Genomic DNA, 9,583 nt, shown 5'->3' with positions numbered 1-9,583 from the left:
AGCTTCCGCACGCGATCTACAAGTGGTATGTAGATGCAAACTCTCTCCCTAGACTCGTTGCTTAGATGAACTCATAGATGGATCTTGGTGAAACCGTAGGAAAAATTTTAATTTTCTGCAACGTTCCCCAACAGTGGCATCATGAGCTAGGTCTATGCGTAGTTCTCTTTGCACGAGTAGAACACAACTTTGTTGTGGGCGTGGATTTTGTCATATTACTTGCCTCTACTAGTATTTTCTTGCTCAACGGTATTGTGGGATGAAGCGGCCCGGACCAACCTTACACGTACACTTACGTGAGACCGGTTCCACCGACTGACATGCACAAGTTGCATAAGGTGGCTGGCGGGTGTCTGTCTCTCCCACCTTAGTTGGAGCGGAATCGATGAACAGGGCCCTTATGAAGGGTAAATAGAAGTTGACAAAATCACGTTGTGGTGATTCGTAGGTAAGAAAACGTTCTTGCTAGAACCCAATTGCAGCCACGTAAAAGATGCAACAACAATTAGAGGACGTCTAACTTGTTTTTGCAGCGATTGATCATGTGATGTGATATGGCCAGAAGTTGTGATGAATGATGAATTGTGATGTATGAGATCATGTTCTTTGTAGTAGGATTCACGACTTGCATGTCGATGAGTATGACAACCGGCAGGAGCCATAGGAGTTGTCATTATTTTTTGTATGACCTGCGTGTCATTGAATAACGTCATGTAAACTACTTTACTTTATTGCTAAACGTTAGTCATAGAAGTAGAAGTAGTCGTTGGCGTGACAACTTCATGAAGACACGATGATGGAGATCATGATGATGGAGATCATGATGATGGAGATCATGGTGTCAATCCGGTGACAAGATGATCATGGAGCCCCGAAGATGAAGATCAATGGAGCTATATGATATTGGCCATATCATGTCACAACTATATAATTGCATGTGATGTTTATTATGTTTATGCATCTTGTTTACTTAGGACGACGGTAGTAAATAAGATGATCCCTTATAAAATTTCAAGAAGTGTTCTCCCCTAACGGTGCACCGTTGCTACAGTTCGTCGTTTCTAAGCACCACGTGATGATCGGGTGTGATGGATTCTTACGTTCACATACAACGGGTGTAAGACAGTTTTACACAGCGAAAACACTTAGGGTTAACTTGACGAGCCTAGCATGTGCAGACATGGCCTCGGAACACGGAGACCGAAAGGTCGAACACGAGTCGTATGGAAGATACGATCAACATGAAAATGTTCACCGACGATGACTAGTCCGTCTCACGTGATGATCGGACACGGGCTAGTCGACTCGGATCGTGTAACACTTAGATGACTAAAGGGATGTCAAATCTAAGTGGGAGTTCATAATTTGATTAGAACTTTATTATCATGAACTTAGTCTAAAACCTTTGCAAATATGTCTTGTAGATCAATGGCCAACGCTAATGTCAACATGAACTTCAACGCGTTCCTAGAGAAAACCAAGCTGAAAGATGATGGCAGCAACTATACGGACTGGGTCCGGAACCTGAGGATCATCCTCATAGCTGCCAGGAAACAATATGTCCTAGAAGGACCGCTAGGTGACGCTCCCGTCCCAGAGAACCAAGACATTATGAATGCTTGGCAGTCTCGCGCTGATGATTACTCCCTCGTTCAGTGCGGCATGCTTTACAGCTTAGAACCGGGGCTCCAAAAGCGTTTTGAGCATCACGGAGCATATGAGATGTTCGAAGAGCTGAAACTAGTTTTCCAAGCTCATGCCCAGGTCGAGAGATATGATGTCTCCGACAAGTTCTACAGTTGTAAGATGGAGGAAAACAGTTCTGTCAGTGAGCACATCCTGAAGATGTCTGGGTTGCACAACCGTATGACCCAGCTGAACATTAACCTCCCAGATGAGGCGGTCATTGACAGAATCCTCCAGTCGCTCCCACCAAGCTACAAGAGCTTTGTGATGAACTACAACATGCAGGGAATGGAAAAGACCATTCCTGAAGTGTTCTCGATGCTGAAGTCAGCAGAGGCTGAAATCAAGAAAGAACATCAAGTGTTGATGGTCAATAAGACCACTAAGTTCAAGAAGGGCAAGGGTAAGAAGAACTTCAAGAAGGACGGCAAAGAAGTTGCCGCACCTGGTAAGCCAGTTACCGGGAAGAAGTCAAAGAATGGACCCAAGCCTGAGACTGAGTGCTTTTATTGTAAGGGGAAGGGTCACTGGAAGCGGAACTGCCCCAAATACTTAGCGGATAAGAAGGCCGGCAACACCAAAGGTATATTTGATATACATGTGATTGATGTGTACCTTACCAGTAGTCGTAGTAACTCCTGGGTATTTGATACCGGTGCCGTTGCTCATATTTGTAACTCACAGCAGGAGCTGCGGAATAAACGGAGACTGGCAAAGGACGAGGTGACGATGCGCGTCGGGAATGGTTCCAGAGTCGATGTGATCGCCGTAGGCACGCTGCCTCTACATTTACCTACGGGATTAGTTTTGAACCTCAATAATTGTTATTTAGTGCCAAGTTTGAGCATGAACATTGTATCTGGATCTCGTTTAATACGAGATGGCTACTCATTTAAGTCTGAGAATAATGGTTGTTCGATTTATATGAGAGATATGTTTTATGGTCATGCTCCGATGGTCAATGGTTTATTCTTAATGAATCTCGAGCGTAATATTACACATGTTCATAGTGTAGATGCCAAAAGATTTAAAGTTGATAACGATAGTCCCACATACTTGTGGCACTGCCGCCTTGGTCACATTGGTGTCAAGCGCATGAAGAAGCTCCATGCCGATGGACTTTTAGAGTCTCTTGATTATGAATCGTTTGACACGTGCGAACCATGCCTTTTGGGCAAAATGACCAAGACTCCGTTCTCCGGAACAATGGAGCGAGCAACCAACTTGTTGGAAATCATACATACCGATGTGTGCGGTCCAATGAGCATTGAGGCTCGCGGAGGATATCGTTATGTTCTCACTCTCACTGATGACTTGAGTAGATATGGGTATGTCTACTTAATGAAACACAAGTCTGAGACCTTTGAAAAGTTCAAGGAATTTCGGAATGAGGTAGAGAATCAACGTGACCGAAAGATAAAATTCTTACGATCAGATCGTGGAGGAGAATACTTAAGTCACGAATTTGGTACACACTTAAGGAAATGTGGAATTGTTTCACAGCTCACGCCGCCTGGAACACCTCAGCGAAACGGTGTGTCCGAACGTCATAATCGCACCCTATTGGATATGGTGCGGTCTATGATGTCTCTTACCGATTTACCGCTATCATTTTGGGGATACGCTCTAGAGACAGCTACATTCACTTTAAATAGGGCACCGTCTAAATCCGTTGAGATGACACCGTATGAATTATGGTTTGGAAAGAAACCTAAGCTGTCGTTTCTAAAAGTTTGGGGATGCGATGCTTATGTCAAGAAACTTCAACCTGAAAAGCTCGAACCCATGTCGGAAAAATGTGTATTCATAGGATACCCTAAGGAAACTGTAGGGTATACCTTCTACTTAAGATCCGAAGGCAAGATCTTTGTTGCCAAGAACGGATGCTTTTTGGAAAAAGAGTTTCTCTCGAAAGAAGTAAGTGGGAGGAAAGTAGAACTCGATGAAGTACTACCTCTTGAGCGGGAAAGTGGCGCAGCGCAGGAAACCGTTCCTGTGATGCCCACACCAACTGAAGAGGAAAACAATGATGATGATCAAGGTACTTCGGATCAAGTTACTGCTGAACTTCGTAGGTCCACAAGGACACGTTCCGCACCAGAGTGGTACGGCAACCCTGTCCTGGAAATCATGTTGTTAGACAACAATGAACCTTCGAACTATGAAGAAGCGATGGCGGGCCCGGATTCCAACAAATGGCTTGAAGCCATGAAATCCGAGATAGAATCCATGTATGAAAACAAAGTATGGACTTTGACAGACTTGCCCGATGATCGGCGAGCGATAGAAAACAAATGGATCTTTAAGAAGAAGACGGACGCGGATGGTAATGTTACCATCTATAAGGCTCGACTTGTCGCTAAGGGTTATCGACAAGTTCAAGGGATTGACTACGACGAGACATTCTCTCCCGTAGCAAAGCTGAAGTCCGTCCGAATCATGTTAGCAATTGCCGCATACTATGATTATGAGATATGGCAAATGGACGTCAAAACGGCATTCCTTAACGGACATCTTAAGGAAGAACTGTATATGATGCAGCCGGAAGGTTTTCTCGATCCTCGGAACGCTAACAAAGTATGCAAGCTCCAGCGATCCATTTATGGACTGGTGCAAGCATCTCGGAGTTGGAACATTCGCTTTGATGAGATGATCAAAGCGTTTGGGTTTATGCAGACTTATGGAGAAGCCTGCGTTTACAAGAAAGTGAGTGGGAGCTCTGTAGCATTTCTCATATTATATGTAGATGACATACTCTTGATGGGAAATAATATAGAATTTCTGGACAGCATTAAGGCCTACTTGAATAAGTGTTTTTCAATGAAGGACCTTGGAGAAGCTGCTTATATATTAGGCATCAAGATCTATAGAGATAGATCGAGACGCCTCATAGGTCTTTCACAAAGCACATACCTTGATAAGATTTTGAAGAGGTTCAAAATGGATCAGTCCAAGAAGGGGTTCTTGCCTATGTTACAAGGTGTGAGATTGAGCTCGGCTCAGTCACCGACCACGGCAAAAGATAAAGAAGAGATGAGTGTCATCCCCTATGCTTCAGCCATAGGATCTATTATGTATGCCATGCTGTGTACCAGACCCGATGTAAACCTTGCGTAAGTTTGGTAGCAAGATACCAAAGTAATCCCGGCAAGGAACACTGGACAGCGGTCAAGAATATCCTGAAGTACCTGAAAAGGACGAAGGACATGTTTCTCATTTATGGAAGAGACGAAGAGCTCGTCGTAAAGGGTTACGTCGACGCTAGCTTCGACTCAGATCTGGATGACTCTAAGTCACAAACCGGATACGTGTATATGTTGAATGGTGGAGCAGTAAGCTGGTGCAGCTGCAAGCAGAGCGTCGTGGCGGGATCTACGTGTGAAGCGGAGTACATGGCAGCCTCGGAGGCAGCGCATGAAGCGATTTGGGTGAAGGAGTTCATCACCGACCTAGGAGTCATACCCAATGCGTCGGGGCCGATCAAACTCTTCTGTGACAACACTGGAGCTATTGCCCTCGCAAAGGAGCCCAGGTTTCACAAGAAGACCAGGCACATCAAGCGTCGTTTCAACTCCATCCGTGAAAATGTTCAAGATGGAGACATAGAGATTTGCAAAGTGCACACGGATCTGAATGTCGCAGATCCGCTGACTAAACCTCTCTCACGTGCAAAACATGATCAACACCAGAACTCTATGGGTGTTCGATTCATCACAATGTAACTAGATTAGTGACTCTAGTGCAAGTGGGAGACTGTTGGAAATATGCCCTAGAGGCAATAATAAAAGTATTATTATATTTCATTGTTCATGATAATTGTCTTTTATTCATGCTATAACTGTATTATCCGGAAATCGTAATACACGTGTGAATACTTAGACCACACTATGTCCCTGGTAAGCCTCTAGTTGACCAGCTCGTTGTGATCAACAGATAGTCATGATTTCCTGACTATGGACATTGGATGTCGTTGATAACGGGATCACATCATTAGGAGAATGATGTGATGGACAAGACCCAATCCTAAGCATAGCATAAAAGATCGTGTAGTTCGTTTTGCTAGAGCTTTGCAAGTGTCAAGTATCTCTTCCTTCGACCATGAGATCGTGTAACTCCCGGATACCGTAAGAGTGCCTTGGGTGCATCAAACGTCACAACGTAACTGGGTGACTATAAAGGTGCATTACAGGTATCTCCGAAAGTATCTGTTGGGTTGACACGGATCGAGACTGGGATTTGTCACTCCGTATGACGGAGAGGTATCTCTGGGCCCACTCGGTAATGCATCATCATAATGAGCTCAATGTGACCAAGGTGTTGGACACGGGATCATGCATTACGGTACGAGTAAAGTGACTTGCCGGTAACGAGACTGAACAAGGTATTGGGATACCGACGATCGAGTCTCGGGCAAGTAACGTACCGATTGACAAAGGGAATTGCATACAGGGTTTGATCGAATCCTCGACATAGTGGTTCATCCGATGACAACATCGAGGAGCATGTAGGAGCCATCATGGGTATCCAGATCCCGCTGATGGTTATTGACTGAGAGCGTCTCGGTCATGTCTGCTTGTCTCCCGAACCCGTAGGGTCTACACACTTAAGGTTCGGTTACGCTAGGGTTGTAGGGATATGTATATGCAGTAACCCGAATGTTGTTCGGAGTCCCGGATGAGATCCCGGACGTCACGAGGAGTTCCGGAATGGTCCGGAGGTAAAGATTTATACATGGGAAGTCCTGTTTCGGGCATCGGGACAAGTTTCGGGGTTATCGGTATTGTACCGGGACCACCGGAAGGGTCCCGGGGGTCCACCGGGTGGGTCCACCTGCCCCGGGGGGCCACATGGGCTGTAAGGGGGTGCGCCTTGGCCTAATGGGCCAAGGGCACCAGCCCCACATAGGCCCATGCGCCTAGGGTTCAAGGGGGCAAGAGTCCTAGGAGGGTAAGGCACCTCCTAGGTGCCTTGGGGGGAGGGAAAACCCCCTTGGCCGCCGCACCCCCTAGGAGATTGGATCTCCTAGGGCCGGCCACCCCCCCTTGGCACCCCTATATATAGTGGGGGAGAGGAGGGACTTCATACCTGAACGGCTTGGCCTTTGGTTGCCTCCTTCTCCCTCCCCAACACCTCATCCACCTCGATAGTGCTTAGCGAAGCTCTGCCGGAGTACTGCAGCTCCATCAACACCACGCCGTCGTGCTGCTGCTGGTGCCATCTCCCTCAACCTCTCCTCCCTCCCTTGCTGGATCAAGAAGAGGAGACGTGGCTGTTCCGTACGTGTGTTGAACGCGGAGGTGCCGTCCGTTCGGCGCTGGTCATCGGTGATTTGGATCACGTCGAGTACGACTACATCATCACCTTGCAAGCTTCCGCACGCGATCTACAAGTGGTATGTAGATGCAAACTCTCTCCCTAGACTCGTTGCTTAGATGAACTCATAGATGGATCTTGGTGAAACCGTAGGAAATTTTTTAATTTTCTGCAACGTTCCCCAACAACTCCTCCCCTTGATATCAAGTTTGAGGCAAAGAAAGCTATCAAGTCCCGAGCAATCGCAGATTTCGTCGCCGAGTGGATTGAACAGCAGCTGCCGACTCAGATTCACTCGGAGCATTGGACTATGTTTTTCGACGGCTCCAAGATGCTGAGTGGTTCCGGTGCCGGAGTGGTGTTGGTCTCCCCCAGAGGAGATAAACTCAGATATGTTCTTCAAATCCATTTTGACTCCTCCAATAACGAGGAAGAATATGAAGCACTTTTATATGGATTGCGCATGGCCATCTCACTCAGCGTCCGTCACCTCATGGTCTATGGCGACTCAGATTTGGTGGTTAATCAGGTGATGAAGGAGTGGGATGTCAGAAGTCCAGCCATGACTGGTTATTGCAATGCAGTGAGAAAGCTGGAGAAGAAATTCGATGGGTTAGAGCTTCATCACATACCCCGACTGAAAAATCAAGCAGTTGATGATTTGGCAAAAATAGGTTCCAAAAGAGAAGCCATTCCCAGCAACGTGTTTTTGGAACACATCCACACACCATCAGTCCAGGAGGATCCCTTCACAAAAGATGCCTCGCAGCCAAAAAGCGCCACGGATCCGACTGAAGTTGAAGTTCCAGCTGTGGTCGATCTGATAATGGAAGTGTTGGTTATTACTCCCGACTGGACAGAATCGTACATCGCGTACATCCTAAGGAAAGAACTCCCAGAAGACGAGGAAGAGGCTCGACAGATCGTCCGTCGATCCAAGGCCTTTACAGTCATAAAGGGACAGTTATATAGGGAAAGCGCGACTAGGGTCGGCCAGAAGTGTATCACACCAGAAGAAGGCCAGATGATCCTTAACGATATCCACTCGGGGACCTGTGGTCATCATGCGTCCTCTCGGACCATTGTGGCTAAAGCATACCGAACGGGGTTCTACTGGCCAAGGGCCAATGAGATGGCTAAAGAGATAGTCGACAAATGTGAAGGGTGTCAGTATTACTCCAATATGTCGCACAAGCCCGCGTCAGCCTTGAAAACCATTCCACTCGTCTGGCCCTTCGCTGTTTGGGGCTGGACATGGTTGGGCCACTGAGAACAGGCAGGAGCGGCTTCACTCATGTGCTAGTAGCAGTCGACAAGTTCACCAAATGGATTGAAGCCAAGCCTATCAAGAATCTCGATGCTTGCACCGCTATCAGTTTCATCAGAGAGTTGATATTCAGATATGGAGTTCTGCACAGTATCATCACGGATAATGGATCAAACTTCGATTCCGACAAGTTCAGGGCCTTTTGCGCCTCTCAGGGCACTCGGGTCGACTATGCTTCGGTCGCTCACCCCCAGTCGAATGGACAAGTAGAAAGGGCAAATGGCCTAATTCTCAAAGGGCTGAAACCCCGATTGATGCGCGATCTCAAGCACGCAGTAGGTGCATGGGTCGACGAGCTCCCATCAGTCCTTTGGGGATTGAGGACAACTCCGAATCGATCGACCGGAAGAACCCCATTCTTTCTGGTCTACGGAGCCGAGGCAGTCTTATCGAGCGACCTGCTTCACAACGCTCCCAGAGTCGAGCTCTACTCAGAAGATGAAGCAGAACAAGCCCAGCGGGACGCAGTCGACCTCCTAGAAGAAGAAAGAGAAATGGCCCTGATCTGATCAACCATCTATCAACAAGACTTGCATCGATTCCATGCCAGAAACGTGAAGAGCCGAGCCTTCCAAGAAGGAGACTTAGTCCTTCGAGTGGATCAGCAGAAACCACACAAGCTTGATCCTACTTGGGAAGGCCCCTTCATAGTCACCAGAGTCCTCCACAATGGGGCATACCACCTCTACAAGGTCGATCGCCAGATTGATGAGCCACGAGCCTGGAATGCGGAGCTACTCCGCCCCTTTTATACTTGAATTCTCACTCGGACGAGATGTAATAAGAAAAACTCATGTAGTTTATTTATCGAGGACAAGAGCGTTATAATTTTCCCAGTAATTATTATTGTTTTTGTTTGCGTAAGAAATCCCCCAGCGGGTGGCTTAGCTGTGAATCCGCTTCGCCTAAGTTTGAAAAATCCTACCGAGTGGAGAGCAATCCTCCCACTCGGGGGCTTAGCTGCAGTCCAGTACTCGCCTAAGTTCTCCAACTCAGAGACTTAGCTGCAGTCAGGCACTCGCCTAAGTTTGAAAAATCCTACCGAGTGGAGAGCAATCCTCCCACTCGGGGGCTTAGCTGCAGTCCAGTACTCGCCTAAGTTCTCCCACTCAGAGACTTAGCTACAGTCAGGCACTCGCCTAAGTTTGAAAAATCCTACCGAGTGGAGAGCAATCCTCCCACTCGGGGGCTTAGCTGCAGTCCAGTACTCGCCTAAGTTCTCCCACTCAGAGACTTAGCTGCAGTCAGGCACTCGCC

This window comes from Triticum dicoccoides, chromosome 5A (genome assembly GCF_002162155.2).
Source record: "Triticum dicoccoides isolate Atlit2015 ecotype Zavitan chromosome 5A, WEW_v2.0, whole genome shotgun sequence".
Taxonomy (NCBI): domain Eukaryota; kingdom Viridiplantae; phylum Streptophyta; class Magnoliopsida; order Poales; family Poaceae; genus Triticum; species Triticum dicoccoides.
The sequence above is the reverse complement of the archived record's forward strand: the minus strand, read 5'-3'. Positions refer to the sequence as shown.